Source organism: Lepus europaeus, chromosome 15, assembly GCF_033115175.1.
Source record: "Lepus europaeus isolate LE1 chromosome 15, mLepTim1.pri, whole genome shotgun sequence".
NCBI lineage: Eukaryota > Metazoa > Chordata > Mammalia > Lagomorpha > Leporidae > Lepus > Lepus europaeus.
Window position 1 is genome coordinate 8860292 of NC_084841.1, and position 17981 is coordinate 8878272.

A 17981-nucleotide genomic window follows, 5' to 3' on the forward strand; every position below is an offset into this window, starting at 1 on the left:
GTCCCATAATTTCTTTATCCAGTCTACTGTTGATGGACATTTAGGTTGATTCCAGGTCTTAGCTATTGTGAATTGAGCTGCAATAAACATTAATGTGCAGATGGCTTTTTTATTTGCCAAATTAATTTCCTTTGGGTAAATTCCAAGGAGTGGGATGGCTGGGTTGTATGGTAGGGTTATGTTCAGGTTTCTGAGGAATCTCCAGACAGACTTCCATAGTGGCTTAACCAGTTTGCATTCCCACCAACAGTGGGTTAGTGTCCCTTTTTCCCCACATCCTTGCCAGCATCTATTGTTGGTAGATTTCTGAATGTGAGCCATTCTCGCCGGGGTGAGATGGAACCTCATTGTGGTTTTGATTTGCATTTCTCTGATTGCTAGTGATCTTGAACATTTTTTCATGTGTCTGTTGGCCATTTGGATTTCCTCTTTCGAAAAATGTCTATTGAGGTCCTTGGCCCATCTCTTAAGTGGGTTGTTTGTTTTGTTGTTGTGGATTTTCTTGATTTCTTTGTAGATTCTGGTTATCAACCCTTTATCTGTAGTATAGTTTGCGAATATTTTTTCCCATTCTGTCAGTTGCCTCTTCACTTTCCTGACTGTTTCTTTTGAAGTGCAGAAACTTCTCAATTTGATGCAATCCCAAATGTTAATTTTGGTTTTGACTGCCTGTGCTGTTGGAGTATTTTCCAGGAAGTCTTTGCCTGTGCCTATATCTTGCAGGGTTTCTCCAATGCTCTCTAATAATTTGATGGTTTCGGGTCATAGATTTAAGTCTTTAATCCATGTTGAGTGAATTTTTGTGTAAGGTGATAGGTATGGGTCTTGCTTCAAGCTTCTGCACGTGGAAATCCAATTTTCCCAGCACCATTTATTGAATAGACTGTCCTTATTCCAGGGATTAGATTTGGATCTTTGGTCAAATATAAGTTGGCTGTAGATGTTTGGATTGATTTTTATACTATGTGTTTCTGTGTGGGCACAAACTGATGAGGTCTTTACTAATTATATACCGAATTGATCTTCTGTACATAAAGAGAATTGGAAATGAAAAAAAAAAAAAAAAAAACAACCTGGTGTTAAAATGGAAATGGCATAGAAAATTAATTAATTTGAAAAAAAAATTATGTAGGATCTCTGTCTTTAATGTGCTGTACATTGCTATTTAATGCTATAATTAGTAATCCAATGGTAGTTTATTCACTTTACGTTGCTATGTGGGCAAAATGTTGAAATCTTTACCTAATATATACTAAACTGATCTTCTGTATATAAAGAGAATTGAAAATGAATCTTTACATGAATGGAAGGGGAGAGGGAGTGGGAAAGGGGAGGGTTGAGAGCGGGAGGGAAGTTATGGGAGGGGGGAAGCCATTGTAACCCATAAGCTATACTTTGGAAATTTATATTCATTAAATAAAAGTTTAATAAAAAAAAAGAATTTTAAGAATAGGAAAAACACATTTAAAATTTGTATAGATCATATGTAATTCTGATTTCTGCATTTTAAACACTGTATGGACTTTAGGTAAATTTATATTTATCATGATGTCTTTCCTTCCAATAAAAGTTTAATCACCAAAAAAAAAAAAAAAAGAAAGGAGAACATTTGGTTTAGCAGTTAGTGTGCTTTTTGAGACTCCAACATCTCATATCAGAATACCTGGGTTCTTGTCCTGAATCCACTTCTGATCCCAGTCTCTTGCTAATGTGCAAGACAAATGATTAATCAAATTAAAACTATTGAGCATATATGTGAAATTTACTTATTGAAAAGGCAGAAAGAGAGAGAGAGAGAGAGAGAGAGAGAGAGAGAGAATCTTTCATCCACTGGTTCACTCCCCAAAGAGCTACAAGCCAGGGCTGTGCTGGGTTGAAGCAAGGAGCCAGTAACTCGCGCCGGTTCTCTAATATGAATGGCATGAGTCCAGGTACTTGGGCCATGCTCTGTTACCTTCTCAGCCTCATTAACAGGATGTGGATTGGACATGGAGCAGTTGGGACTTGAATGTGCACTCTGATATGGGATGCCAGTGTCGAGAGCAGCGGTTTAACCACTCTACCACAATGCTGGCCTCCCAACTGTAATGTTTTACATAAAAACTTTAAAAAGATTATTTAAAAATCTAGAAAAAAAGCCCTAAAATTCATACAGAAATAAAAAAGATTCCAAATAGCAAAGTAATTTTGAACAATAAGAATAAAGCTGGAGGCATCACAATGCCAGATTTCAAGACATACTGTAGAGCTATTATAACCAAAATGGCATGGAACAGGCATAAAAAATAGACACATAGACTGATTAGAAAATGGAAATTCCAGAAATGAATTTTCACATGCACAGCCAACGTGTCTGACATTGAACTAGAAAAACCCTGGGAAGGAGACAATTTCTTCAATACATGGTTCTGGGAAAACTATGTATATAGTTATGAAAAAGATTATAACCAGACCCCTGCATACACATACCTTATACAAAAAGCATCCCAAAATGGATCAAAGATCAACAATTAAGACCCAAATCTATGAAACTATTAGAAGAAAACATAGGGGAAACATTTCAAGAGATTGGCTATAGGCAAAGCACAGGAAACAAAAGCAAAAAGAAATAAATGGGATAATATTAAATGAAGAAGCTACTGAAAAGGAAAGGAAACAAGCAAGGGAGTGGAGACAGCCAAAAGAGTGGAAAACAACATTCAAAAAGTGTTCAGGCCAGCGCCGTGGCTCACTAGGCTAATCCTCCACCTGCGGCGCCAGCACACCAGGTTCTAGTCCCGGTTAGGGCACTGGATTCTGTCCCCGTTGCCCCACTTCCAGTCCAGCTCTCTGCTGTAGCCCAGGAGTGCAGTGGAGGATGGCCCAGGTCCTTGGGCCCTGCACCCACATGGGAGACCAGGGGAAGTACCTGGCTCCTGGCTTCGGATCAGCGTGGTGCGCTGGCAGCAGCGCGCCGGCTGCAGCGGCCACTGGGGGGTGAACCAACGGAAAAAAAGGAAGACCTTTCTCTCTGTCTCTCTCTCTCACTGTCCACTGTGCCTGTCAAAAAAATATTCATCTGAAAAAGGATATATATCCAGAATATATAAGGAAGTCAGACAACCAAATAACAAAGTAACAAGCAATCTGGTTAAGAAATGGGCAAAGGGTATGAATGGACATTCCTGAGAAGGAGAAATACAAATGTCCAACCAACACATGAAAACATGTTCAAAAACTCTGGTCATTAGATAAATGCAAATTGAAACCACAATGAGATACTATCTCATTCCAGTTTGCATGACTATCAGCAAAAATTAAAATAGCAAATATTATTGCAGAATTGGAGAAAAGGTAACTATATACTGTTGGTGGAAATGTAAATTAGTGCAGTCATTATGGATAACAGGATAGTGGTTCCTCAAGAAACTAAAAATAGGCTTACCATATGACCTAGTTATTTCCCTTCTGGGTATATATGAAATCAGCATTTGAAAGAGGTACATACATTCCTGTGTTCATTGCTGCACCTAGGTGTCCCACAATGGAGGAATGGAAAACGGACATATGGTATAGATACTCAATGGAGTATTGCTTTCCTATAAAAAGAAAATGAACTCTTGATATTTGCAGTAAAATGGGTGGGAATAGAGATCATTATGTTAAGTGAAATAAGCCAGACATGGAAAACACAGGAAGACCATGCTGCATGCATGTTCCCTCTCAGTGTGTGTGTGTGTGTGTGTAATATGAATTTAAAACAGTAATTACTAGAAGCTGGAGGGGAGCTTGGATAATGGGTACCAACCATCAAGGTGAACATAACAGGTTCTGGTATTTTGCAGCATATTGGGGTGACAATCACTCATGAAGATGTATATATCCTTTATAAAAAAGTAGAAGAGAGAACATGGTAGTCTCCAAACAAAAAAATATAAGGAATTAAAGGTAAGATTACGTGCCCTGTTCAGTTTAAGCTAAGAAAATGCACTGAAATGTTGCTTTGTATATATTAAAATTTGCAAGTATTGTTTGTCCAAAATTTAAATATATACCTATATAACAAAGCAAAATGTGAATATAAAATTGGCACTGTCAGTATGTATATTTTATGCTATTTTTGCTCTTCGTTGCATAATTTTTTCTTTTTTGAAAATATTTTATTTATTTATGTGAGAGGTAAAGTCACAGAGAGAAAGGTCTTCCTTCTGTTGGTTCACTCCCCAAATGGCCGCAATGGCTGGAGCTGTGCCGATCTGAAGCCAGGAGCCAAGAGCTTCTTCTGAGTCTCCCACGTGGGTGTAGGGGCCCAAGGACTTGGGCCATCTTCCACTGCCTTCCCAAGCCATAGCAGAGAGCTGGATCAGAAGTGGAGCAGCTGGGTCTCGAACCGGGGTCCATATGGGATGCTGGTGCTTCAGGCCAGGGCGTTAACCTGCTGCATCACAGAGCCGGCCCCACATAATCTTCTTAATGATATCTTTTGTGAGTTTTAGAAATCATAGATGAGTAGGAGATGTTGGTGATTCCTAGAGCAGGGAAGCTCTGTGTCCTGCTCTCAGCAGTGACAAGGGCACACAAATGAAAGCCGATGAAGATCAGATGGTAACAGAGTCAATAGCAGTGAATCAGAAACGGGAATATGGACTTGTCACATACACAGTGTGCCCTCTCTGAGTTGAGTTTTTTTGTTAGAACTTCCAGATTTTTATATGATTAGATGAATCTAAATTAACTAAAGGCCTGTGTCTTTTTTTTTTTTTTTTGAAAGGCAGAGTTAGACAGTGAGAGAGAGAGAGAGAGAGACACAGAGAGAAAGGTCTTCCTTCCGTTGGTTCACCCCCCAAATGGCCGCTACTGCCGGCTCTGCGCTGATCCAAAACCAGGAACCGGGTGCTTCCTCCTGGTCTCCCGTGTGGGTGCAGGGCCCAAGCACTTGGGCCGTCCTCCACTGCCTTCCCAGGCCACAGGCGCCCCAACAGGGACTAAAACCTGGAGTACCAGCGCTGCAGGCGGAGGATTAGCCTAGTGAGCTGCGGCACCGGCCAGGCCTGTGTCTTATACTTGTAAGAGAGAGGGCCAGACATCTTGAGTTTCATTAAAGAAAATGATGAAACAATATCTTTATAGATACCAGCTGTGAACTGATATTTAAAACTGATTGGCTAATTTATTTCAGTCTCTACAAAATCAAGATAATATCAATTGTGATGTCTGGAATTATACATATCTATGAACATATATGATATCATATGTATACATACATATAATAGTTTTCTTCTCCAGATAAACATGGAATATAGAGTATTAAGAGAACATTTTATCTTTGATCTAAAATCTAATTTTTCATGGCGCTAGATGTGTGTTTATAGTGGCTAGTCACAACCAACATTTAGTTGTATGAGCTACAATTTTCACCTTGCAAGGTCATACTTACAATATAAATATTAATTGATAGATAGCATGTATGGGCTTTTTATCTCCCCTGTACATTACTAACAATTATTTTAATCCTCTCAAAACCATGGGGGCCCTAACTTCTGTAGGATGAGAAGGAAGGTTACATGAGGCTCGTTGGGAATGAAATTAGTTCAGAATGTGTCTTCACGTGTATTTGCCATATCCATCAACATGAAGTAGGAGAAATAAAAGGGAAAGAAATACATGTAATCCAGTTTGTCTTTATCATGAAGTTGTCGATTTCTAGGAAAAATGTCCTCGTTTCCTATAACTAAATTGAGATGCACTAAATTCAAACTTAATAAAGTGTGGAGTTCAGTTCCACAAAATTCAATAAAAGAAAAACATAACTGGGCCATAAATCTATTTATAACACTGTAGAAGTTCATAACTATTTTTATATGTATATTTTATTTCAAGATTATTGATTCCATATTTCCTTTGTTAAGCATTAAGGTTGAGACAAATAGCATATTTGAAAGTACAGCCCATCTTACAATGCTGATTAATCATGATTCTCTCCATCTATTTATCCAAAAGCCTGGCGTATTTTCTTATTCCCTGTTATCATTTATTTTCTTCTCTGTTATCATTTTGCCCATATTTAGGACTTACTGTCTTGAAAGGAGATGATTATATGCCAATAATGACAACACTAATGAAGAGATTCCAACATTCAATATTATCATTCCCTTAATGCAGCTTAAAAGTTTCTACTAAGGGCTTATCTAGGAAAATATTTTTGGGCAAAAATCTTCTACATTCCAGAAAAGATTTGTTTTCAGTGATGCTACAGGTTCAATATATTATTGACGTAGTGCTAAGGGAACAATTCTTGGACATTGTCCATGATGTTGACTGATAGGCACAGAGAGTGGCTTCTTTTCCAGTATAGGAATTTTAGGGAATTCTGACTGTTTTATAACCTGGTAATTACAGATAATCCTAGAATTTATGTGATATGATAAGTAACGACCCCATAGATACCCACATCCTAATCACTGCAGTTGTACATTTTAACTTATATGACCAAAAGTGCGTTGTAACTGTGGTTGAGTATCTTCAGTTGAATAGCCTCTCTTGTATTACCCTGCACTACATGGAATCACAGGTGTTATTAGAAGAGGAAGGGAGAGGGAGACTTACTGCCTGAGGATGAAGAGATGTGACTACAGCAACAGAGATTGAAGTGATGCAGTCAGGAACCAAGGGATGCGGGCATCCCCTAGACATTCAAGAAGCATGGAACAGGTGCTCCCTTGGAGCTGTGGACAAACCAGTGTGGATTTGACTTTATCCTAGGGAAACTGATTTCAGACTCCTGGCCTCCAGAGCTGTAACACAGTAAATTAGTGCTGTTTTATGTCACTGAATTTGTGGTAAATTGGTATAGCAACCATCGGAACCTAGTATGAGATCCTTTAAAACCTTTCCCCATTGATACATTTCAGCAGCCACTCCACCCCAGGAAATAACTGACTACACACGTGTGGAACACTCATTTTTAATCACCTCCGCAATTTGGATATTTATAATTTTTGTTTTAGGATTTTGTTTCATACTAGATTTTTCTTTGCAACTTGAATTTCTTTTGTAATCTTCACAAAGCAATGACAACGATTCTCCATCTGTGTGCAATACAAACCACTCAGCTAGTTTATGAGCACAATTCATTTTTGAAGTAACTATATGGTTAAGATGATTTTAATCGTATATATAACTAAGACATTTGGCTGCTTAACAATGAGACTTCTTTACAGATAGACTATTTTAAAAGTCAGGAGTGAGATGTCTCTGTTGAAAATCTGTCTGACATTTCCCTATCCATATTTGGTTGCATACGTTTTAGGAAGTTGAAAAAAATACAACCAGCCCTACAACCCAAGGTGCTGTTTTGGTAGCATATTGCACAGAAAGTCTCTGGTCACACTTATAAAAAAACTATTGTTTTAACCCCTTCATTCCAGATTCTAGACTTAATGGGTAGGTACTTCAAAAGCATATTTTAAAAATAATTTAATAATTATGTTCAGCAGAAACTTGTTTATGAATAAATATAAACATTTGCTAGATCTCATTTTATCAACACTACTGATTAGCTATGGAAAAGAGGATTAGATATTCCAGATGTAACTGCAGTTGAACTGCCTAATCTCAGTCTTCACATCTCAGTTTTTTCCCCATAAAGAGGGAATATTGAGCGGTATTATTCCTCTTGGCTGTAGAAATTCTTTGAATACGATATGGTCAAATTAATAAAAATATTCTCTTTGTGACTGCGACCTCCAAATTCTGGTGCACACCGTGGAAGGCTGATTCCAATGAGCAAGGAAGACAAAGCTCTTTGGCTGCACTCCCTAAAAATACAATCAATGCTTATTCTCAGACAGATGGCCAATATTCTTTTCAAAATTGTACTGGAAGCAAATCTTCTAAATGGCAATGTTTAGGTAAATGACTTGCAAATACAACCTTCAGGAAAAGTTCCTACAATTTTCTATGAACTGTGAATGTTCTTGGGGGTCTATGGAGACTCCTGTGACTTAACAGCAGTAAGTACAATAGAGAAATGGACGCTCAATAATAGATTGCCTGACAGTTTACAGTCTTTATGCTTTCAGTCTCTAGGAAAATCACAAGCAAGTTGGTATGCGTGTATGTGTATGTGTATGTGTGTATGTGTATGTTATGTGTGTGTATGTGTGTGTGTGTGAATGTAGGAGGTGAGTGGTAGAGGTGCAGATAGAATATCTATAAAGAATGGATGGGAAATTGGCTTGACACCAGGAACTCTGACCTACATTTTATTTTCAAATTATGTATTGGATTTTATTTTTGACTACATGAACATTTCAAGTCAAAGCATAATTTTTTTCTCTTGGGATTTTATACACCTAATGCAAGCCAAGATTTGCACAGAATTTTAAGAGATGTGTTGGTGAGAGAGCCAGAGGGTAAGAAAGGAAAAAAGAGAGAAGAGCTCTTACAAGGAATTTTATTTCAATGGTTGAGGAAACACAAAGATAAGCTGGAGACAACTTTCCCACAGAGTGTCACACGGAAACTTTAGAAAAAAGTTATAGGTGGGCTCTTCACCATGGCTGCTGGCAATGCTGCCCCTGCCTGATCGTTGTCCCTGGTGTTCTTGTCCACCAAGAGTTCAAAGGGTGTTCTGTACCCTCCACCCTCTCTGTTCCCTTCCTCTCTACACTGAACATTTCTTCCCTCATGCTATGGAAAGCTGCTGCAGCTTAGATGGACACCCTATCCACGAGGACACTTGAAAGTCCAGCTGTAAATTTTGGGTCCTCTATTTTTCCATTTTTGAATTGTCCCAACATGAATGCTCCTTCCTGAGATGGGGGTGGGAATAGGGGAAGCCATCCCAATTCAGTGACCTTTGATTGTGCTGAACACAGATGTTCTAAGGGACTGACAAGAAATACAAAGCTGCATGAGACCAGGGACCTGCATTTGCCATCTAGGACAGCTCGTAGCATTCACCCATCGCTGGGCCTATTTTCACAGTGTATGACTTGCTACTTGGGGGCAATTGGGGCATGGCACAAGTGGATGGCTAAAGCACAACTGCTTTCTGGCACTTGGTGTCCCATTCTATGTTTGTAAGTAGCATATTGAACAACTGCTATAAGAGATTCAAACAAAACGACCATTTTATTTATTTATATTTATATGGTGGTGAAATCTCTTCCCAAAAGAATACAAAAATGTATTAGGTTCCTTCATATATCTGTTCTCTCTTAGGTAATAAAAAGCCCCATGCTCATTTTCCATCACAAATACCCTACACGTTGTATGTAGAATGTTCAGTCCAAGATGTTAAGCAACCCCATGAACTTATTCCCAGACTTGGTTACATCTGCTAGCTCTGGCCTGCTTGAGTCTGGGCCCCAGCATTGGGAAGAGGCAGTGGATCTCTTCCCTGTAATCTGTTCTGCCAGTTTCCTTCACCCTCACAACACACCTGCTGGCCTATACAGGACTTTTCCAGGGGCAGCAGAGGTGAGGAGAGAGATTGTTCTTGATCAGGCAGAGACTGGAACTGTGACTATCTGGTCACTTTAGTGGACTCAGCTTTCTACCATCTAGGATCTCTCTGCTGCCATTAGCTTTACCTGGAAGAACCCTTCTCAAGTTTGAGTGCTAGCCTGCCAGTCACTCTCAGTCTCTGGAATCTGATTCTTGGATCCTAGTGAGCAGAACCCAAGAAAACTCTCCATCCCACAACCTCACATCTGTTCCTCGGCCCACTGAATCATGCTTTTCATGCATTAGCAATTAAATGCACACACAGAGAAAGGAACACTGTTGCAAAATGGCTGCAAATACTCTAACTTTAGAAATGTATTACAGCTTTATGAAAATTGAGAAAGTCAAAAGAAGGTTCTACTTGGGTTAGAGGAATGCATGTTTTACTCCTGGCTACACATTCATAGGATCTTTTTCTTGCATTTGTTAGAGATGATGCTGAGAAGAGTGTGCTAGTAAGGTTAGACAGTAGGCAGGTGAGATGAGATGACAAGGAAAAAGAAGACCTTTGTGAGAGCCATTTGTGTCCAGTGGAGGTGAGGTTTGGGTCAGGACAAAGGGATCTCAAAGAAAAGCCTTCTTTGTACAGTTTATTGTTTTCACCAGGATTGGCAGTAAGAATAGCAATAAAAGATGAGGCTAGAAGTGCTACTGGCTCTTGTCAGGAAAAATCAATCATGTTTCTGAAGTGAAGAAGAGACCAAGCATTGGTTTAAAAATTTAAAGTTGTCTTCAAACAGGGATGAGTAATGATAGATGAAAGGAGACTTGAGTTGCAGAAAAAGACAATGAATAGAGCTAATGTGTGGGAGCAGGAATAAATATGCGGTGATGAATCTTGAACACTTCATGGAAGAACAGGTGCCATTATTCCTGGGCTCCAGTCACAGTGAGGGATGAGGGGTGGCAGGCAAAGATGGTAGTGTGACGGTCCAGAAGACAGGGAGGTTGAAAGCCGCATCTTGTAGATAAGAAAGGGTGAAATAAGTCAAATTTAAAAGTTCTCAAAACATCAAGGGTACTTTAATTTTAGGTGTTGCAATACATTATACACTGCACTGAAACTTGAAGGCAGGCCTTACCTATATCTCAGCACAAGTAGTTATGCCTTTACTTTATCTAACTAGCTATATGTACCTGGAGACTGTTACCTAACTGCTTTGCTTTTCAAATTTTTAACCTGTGAAGTAGACATATAGTAGTGAGTACCACAACTATGTGGCAGCCACATTTCTTTTTATAGGTAAAGTTTGTAGAATAGTCTGTGTTAAACCAATATAAATAAAATACCTTGTGGGAAAATTATCACTCCAAAACAAAAGAAAGAATTTCTGTAGAAAGAGGGGTCCCCAAGAACTCCCGTCATCTAGAAGTATCTTCAGTCCTGAGAATCTGCCAAACAACTTTGCTTTTCTCAGCGTTGCTGAGGCCCTGGGAAGTCAGGGTTGAATCTCAGGGATGGGAGGGTCCCAAGATTTCCAAGATTTTGAAATTGGTACAAGTGGTGCCACTCCTGCCAAACATGAGAGACTAAGACTAGACAAGAGAATTACGGAGGAAATGGCAAGCACAAAATTAAAAATGTTTGTGTATGTGCTTACTGTGATGTCTCTGCACCAAAATTTTTTCTTCATCTGTATTGCAAGTAAAGATTTCATTTCAAATTGGGTCCTGAGGGTTAACTGGAATAAATACAGAACTTCAGAGTGCAGAGAACTTAAATTACCAATATTCTCTGGGACGGTGAAATTTATCACTCTGTCTATCCTAGAGCAGAATTCGTTTGCTTAGAAATTATCAAAAACATAAATTATGAAGATACATTCCACAGAGATTTATATTGATCTCATTTTCAAAACAGAAAGGATTTTTGCAGTTAAACACCAAAGGAAAAAGACTCTTAAAACATGAAATGAATTATGGTGATTTTTGGAAGGTGTATAATTTCACAGATGCTAAGGGTATATTTTTCTACAAAGATAATTTTTTATGATACCTTACTTTTTCATGTCAATGTGATATTAATACAAAAAGGACAGATTTAATGTAGTTCACAGACATAATTCTAAAAGTATAATGATATTCTCTTACTCCTTCCAGCTATGTCTTTGTTCTCTCTCTCCTCCCTTTCTTTACTCCACATCTTTCTTTTTCTTCACAAAGATAATCTTAAAATACCATTAAATCAGTAAAAACATAGTATGCTTAGCCATTTGAGTTTTTCTCTAATATTTGCTATGCAGCACTGCTACCTGTTAAGTACATTACATGTTATGAAACTTCATTCAAGTTTCATATTCAAACCTCCGTACTTACACATACATATCTGTATAATGTATTATTTATACGTGTGACCCATACCAAGTTTTATGATTCCAGGATTATTGTAGGGTAAAATGATTTATATTAAAAAAAAAAACCTTGCTACTTCCTATGTATAAAATCATCACCAGCCACATCTCTATGGAAACATTTGTGACATGGGGTGGGAGGGAGGGTAGAAATAAAAATGGGGAAAATAATGAAGAAGTAAGCAAAACAAACTGGCTGATATCAACTAGTCATGACACAAAACTGTTTTTATTTTAAGAACTTTGTACAATGAGTGAATATTTCTGTCTAGCAAACATGGATTTAAATGTTGTTTAGGTCACTTAATGATTTGGTGAACTGGGGCCAGCGCTGTGGCACAGCAGGTACAGCTGCTGCCTGCAGTGCCAGCATCCCATATGGGCACTGGTTCGAGTCCCGGCTGCTCCACTTCCGATCCAACTCTGTTGCAGCCTGGGAAAGCAGTGGAAGATGGCCCAAGTACTGGGGCCCCTGCACCCACGTGGGAGACCTGGAAGAAGCTCCTGTTTCCTGGCTTCTGATCAGCTCAGCTCCGGCTGTTGCAGCCAATTGGGGAGTGAACCAGCGGATGGAAGACCCCTCTCTCTGCCTCTCCAGAATCTTTCTCCATGTAACTCTGATTTTCAAGCCAAATAAATAAATCTTTAAAGAAATAATAATTTGGGGAACTTGGCTGGCGATCCTTCATTCTCTATGTATCGAATGGTGACAGTGTCTCCTCTCAAACTGTTTAAGAATTAAATGAATAAAAAACAAGTATGTGAGACATGTAGCGAGAGCAGGGTGCAGGCAGTGCATTAGCTGAGGAAACTGTATCTTTCCAAGATAAGTGACCTTTGCAAAGCCTCACAGTGGTAATGGTCCCAGCTAAGCTGAGTGCTCGTTTGTCTCACACGCAGACACAGTTTTATTTTCCATTTTTAAATCTCAATGTATCTTATTGCTGCATTAATGTTTCTGTTCAGATTCCATCTTGTGAACCCTGCAGGGTGCAGTATGACCCACATTGCCATGGTTTACAAGATGTCAACCACCTAATCCAGGCTTCAATACCATTTCACATATAAATGTCTTGCAAAATGATAATACTTCTTTACAGACAATTAAATATTAATATATTTATGTAAAATATAGCAATATAATATGTAATAATATAATATAAAGCATAGTATAATATGTATGCATTATATATTAAATTGTTGCTGATCATGCTTTGCTGCCCAGGTTTTGCCCAGAGATTGAAAAATCTGTATGAGTACATTATCTGAGAGATATTGTGGTTTGGAAAGGCTGATCTCACTAATTTGAGGTCTGTGTTTGAAATACTTTGATTTTGGCTTAGGAATGACCTGACCTCTCTATAAGAACCTTTGACTTTTCTTCCTTAGGGAAAAACTGGAAGTTACTGCAATTGGTATTGCTGTTACATATTTCCGAAAGAGATGATGCTGAAGTCTCTGAAACTGTAAATGATATTAGTTGGGCAAAGAGTATTTTTCTCATATATAGCACCTTTTGTAGTTGCCTGATGTATACTGAACTCTTTCCTGTTCTTTGGTTACTACTTCAGAGGCTTTACCCAATTAGACCTAGCATTATGAGGAAGAGGGCATGAGCCCCCAGTCTTTCTGCTACCGCTTGGCATTTGCTAATGTCCTCACAGGAGGACTAGCGCATGGCCTGCCTGCCATTCCTGTTCCTGAGGGTGAAATGTGCTGCCCACCATCTTGGATCACTTAGGACAAAGCCTTTGTGAGCTTACTTGTGAGAGTTTTGTGCATCAGACCATAAATTGCCTGATACAATGTACCCACCATTAAGAGCTAAAGATTGTCATGTTTGTGTTCCACCATACTAACAACCTTCCTTCAACAAATTACCATCCATTGATTCGATCAGGAAATCACATCTGATTCTCAAAACCAAATTTTTAAAGCAGGATTATTCTAGATATTAAGTCGATGATGACTTATTTGGATAGTACATTAGTTTCCTAGGGGTTCCATAACAAAAAATCCACAAACTGGGTAACTTAAACTGACAAAAATTTATTCCTCCACAGATCTGCAGGACCAAGTCCAAAATCAAGGTGTCAGCTGGGTCATGCTCCCTGTGTAGCATCGAGGGGGGACTTTTTTCTATGTATCTTCCAGCTTTTGGAAGTCTTACGTGTTCTTTAGTATGGCAGCCTGGCTCCAAAGTTTTATTCTCTCATCACATAGCTTTCTATTCTGAGTGTGTTTTCACATGGTGAACTTTGTGTGTGGATATGTGTGTATGCATCCAAATTTTTCTCATATAAGAACATCAACTGTGTTGGATGTAGTGCCCATCTTATTGTAGTATGACCTCATTTTAACTTTGTTAATTACACCTGCAATGGCCCTGTTCCCGAACAAGTTCACATTCTGGACTACTGGAGGATAGGATTTCCACAAATCATTTGGGGCACATAATTCCACCATAACCTATAGTCATCTAAAACTATTAAATGTTGATTGTTAATTGTTGGCTATACACTTATGGGAGGTCATTCACAGAGGAAGTTACATGTGGAGCGAAAATAAAATCGTTTATTTTTGTAAACTAGAAACTCATGTGAAAATATTTGGTGGATTTAACTGAATAATTGTGTGATGCATAGTTTGCAAGAAAAAAAATCAGGAGCTGGCACTTGGTGCTGTTGGTTAAACCACTGCCTGCAAGGCTGGCATCCCATATGGATGCAGGTTCAAGTCCGGGCTGGTCCAGTTCTGTGTAAACTCCCTGCTAAGGTGTCTGGGAAAGCAATGGAAAACAGCCCAAGACCTTGGGTCCCTGCACCCACGTGGAGACTCAAATGAAGCTCCTGGCTCCTGGCTTCAGCCCGGTCCAGCCCTGGTTAATGAGGCCATTTGGGGCATAAACCAGGAGATGGAACATATCTTTGTGTCTGTCTCTCCTTTTCTCTCTCCCTCTGTAAGTCTGCCTTTCAAATACACAAATAAATCTTTAAAATAATTCTATCATAATCATCAAGTTAGGAAAACAGTATCACTCAATAGTCACCTACTCATTATTCCTTAATAATTTGTTTGACTGATGAGTATTCCTTAATTTGTTAAAATAAGATTAGCTTTATTGCTGTTCATATAGTATTGTTTTCATATTCCTTATAGAAATTAAAAGCAGTTTCCTGGAAACAGGCTGCATACTCTGGAATTCAGGCTTCATTGCTTTCCAAGGATGCAACCTCATTCATTTTCTTAACCTCTCTTTGCCTCCATTCCTTTAATCGTGCAACCAGGATAACCACAGAAGCTACTCAATGAGGTTATTTTTGAATTAGGTAAGCCATAAAGTATGTAGAAAAGGATTTGACACATAGAATATTCTTAATAAATATTTTATATTCTGGCCATTGTTAAAATGTTCGATTCTCATTTGATGTATAAAATAATTATTATCATTTAGACAAGTATAGGTTCTTAAACTAATTATATTTAAAAAAATTGGAACAATTAGAGACAATCTGTGTACCCTTAACCAATGTGATCCATGCTTATCTCCCTTTGGGTTTCTGTTGGCTTGAAGATCTTTCAGATGTTCTGTGTGTGTCTATTCTTATTTTTTAAAATACACCAAATAAATAAATATTAATTCCTTTATTGAAAGGAAAGCCTACAAACACTCTGTAATTTAGATTCTCCTTCCACCTCCAGCACATCAAGTCATGAGAAATGTCCAGGGCTGTCCATTCTTTACAATCCTGGCAAAAGAGTGAATCATACAAATTGACTGTGTATTTAGAATTTGCTTACTGATGGCACATGAGTGACTTCTAGTCTTAAGTGTAATGTTTTATAAGAAAATCTCAGATACAGGTATACATTTTTGATTAGAATCAACTCCGAGAAGCAGATTTTGCTGTGACACAAATTATGTGATTTAAAATATTGCCAATTCTATTAAGTTGGCTTCTGAAAGAGTATTTTTAGTGGTCTTGCACCTTTACAGTGTCTGCTGGTATTTATTTTCAAACATCCTCAGAGGTACTTGATAGTCTCTAAATTTTAAGATCTGACATATCATGTTAAAAATATAGTTTGATTATTTTCATTTTGTTTTTCTAAGTATAGCAATGTTGAAAATCATCTTATATTTTAATGTCATTAAATTTTCTGTGAATTTCCTAATAAAATTTTTGTTAGCCTATTCTGTTCAAGGCATACTCTTGCTTTCTGGTTGATTTATAGATTTTTGTGGGCTTTGATTATTTTTCTTGAAATACTTTTTTAAAAATTTTATTCTGTCAGCTATTTTTCAATTTTTCTAACAAGGTCATATTTTACAGATCAGCTATAATTCATATATGTATACATTGTTGATTTTCATGTTTACACAAAGGTCCCCAAAATAACATATTTCCCTATAATTTCATCTAATTTTTTTTCAAGGATCCATTTATATACATTGATCTTTAATCCACTTGAAAATCACTATAGAGGGTGTGAGGCATTATTCTAATGTAGTTTTTAAGATACAAAGTTTATTGCTCAAGAATTATTACTAAGTAATTCACCTGATGGAAACTGGGAATTCTGAGTGTGGACTGAGAGTCAGATTGACTTAACCACAGTCTTGGGCGGGGGCGGGGGGGGGGGGTAGAAAACCGAGACAGAACCGAGACAGTTTTATGGAGTTTGTTAACAAAACAAAGCCGAAAGGCAAGCTTGATTTGTACATGGAAAATCTCTGAGGTCTAGCGAGGGAAAAAGACAGGCTGGGCCAAAAGCAGAGGGACATTGCCCATCACTGTGCATTGCTTAAGAGTGAAAGAATTGCTTGAGGAAGGGGCTGTCATAAACCCAAAGCTTATCATTACTGAGGACATCTACCAGAGCACCAGGCTTCGTCATCAAATGAGGCTGAAGTCTGTAGATCAACAACAACAACAAAACTTAAGAAACATCCTGATACTGATGAAAACCTAACAAGACCAGGGCTGGTGTTGTGGTGTAGTTATTGAACATGCATTTGCAGCGGTTTGTGTCCTGGCTGCTCCTCTTCCGAGCCAGCTCTCTGCTTATGGCCTGGGAAAGCAGTGGAGACTTGGGTCCCTGCACTCATGTGGGAGATCCAGAAGCAGCTCCTGGCCACCTGGGGAGTGAACCAGCAGATGGAAGACCTCTCTCTCTCTCTCTCTCAATGTAATTTTGCCTCTCAAATAAATCTTTAAAAGAAAAAAACAACTGATAGGATCATGCATGTAAAAAGGGGTGATATTTATGTGGATGGAAAAATTCAATGTTTGTTGGGCCCAGATTAATATTTGGTAGGATTGAAGTGATCATTTCTTTACCCTATCTGCTTAATGTAAGAAAGGAGAAACCCTCTGCAGAAATATATCACTTCTAGTTTATGATGATTTTTATATAAAATGTCCAGCATATAATAATAAATTAACAGATACATGAAGAGACAGAAAATGTAAGGTGACTTATGATCAAAAGAACAACATAGAGCTTTATATACCTAGGGGTGCATATTTCAAGATTATTAATATTCATACACAGATGCTCCTTCACTGATGTTGGAGTTACATCCCAATACACCCATCATAAGTTTAAAATAGTTAGTCGAAAAGGCATTTAATACACCTAGCCTACCAAACATCAAGGTTTAGTCTACCTAACATAAATGTGCTCAAAACATTTCCATTAGCCTACAGTTGGGAATCATTAAGAGAATACCATTCTGCCTGTTGCTTGTCCAGGAAGAGACCAAAATTCAAAACTCTTATGTACAGTTTTACTGACTTCAAATTGCATTTTTACCCTAATAAAGAAAAAAATTGACTCAGGGACATTTGTACTTGGAACCTGACAAAATGAGCAGAGATACTGAGAAAAGAAGAATTATTTAAAGAGACAATGACTGAGAATATTCCTAAACTAATGAAATGCATTGGCCAAACAGTGCAATTAATACATTTAAGTTTTGCATTCCTGCAATGAAATGTTTTACAGCAATAACAGTAAACACGCCACTACTACATGCAATAAAGCAATTTCATCTCACAAATACAATTGTGTGTCAAGGAAATCAGTTGCAAAATAATAAGTAGTGTTTTTTTTTTTTCTAAAATTCAAAACCCTACG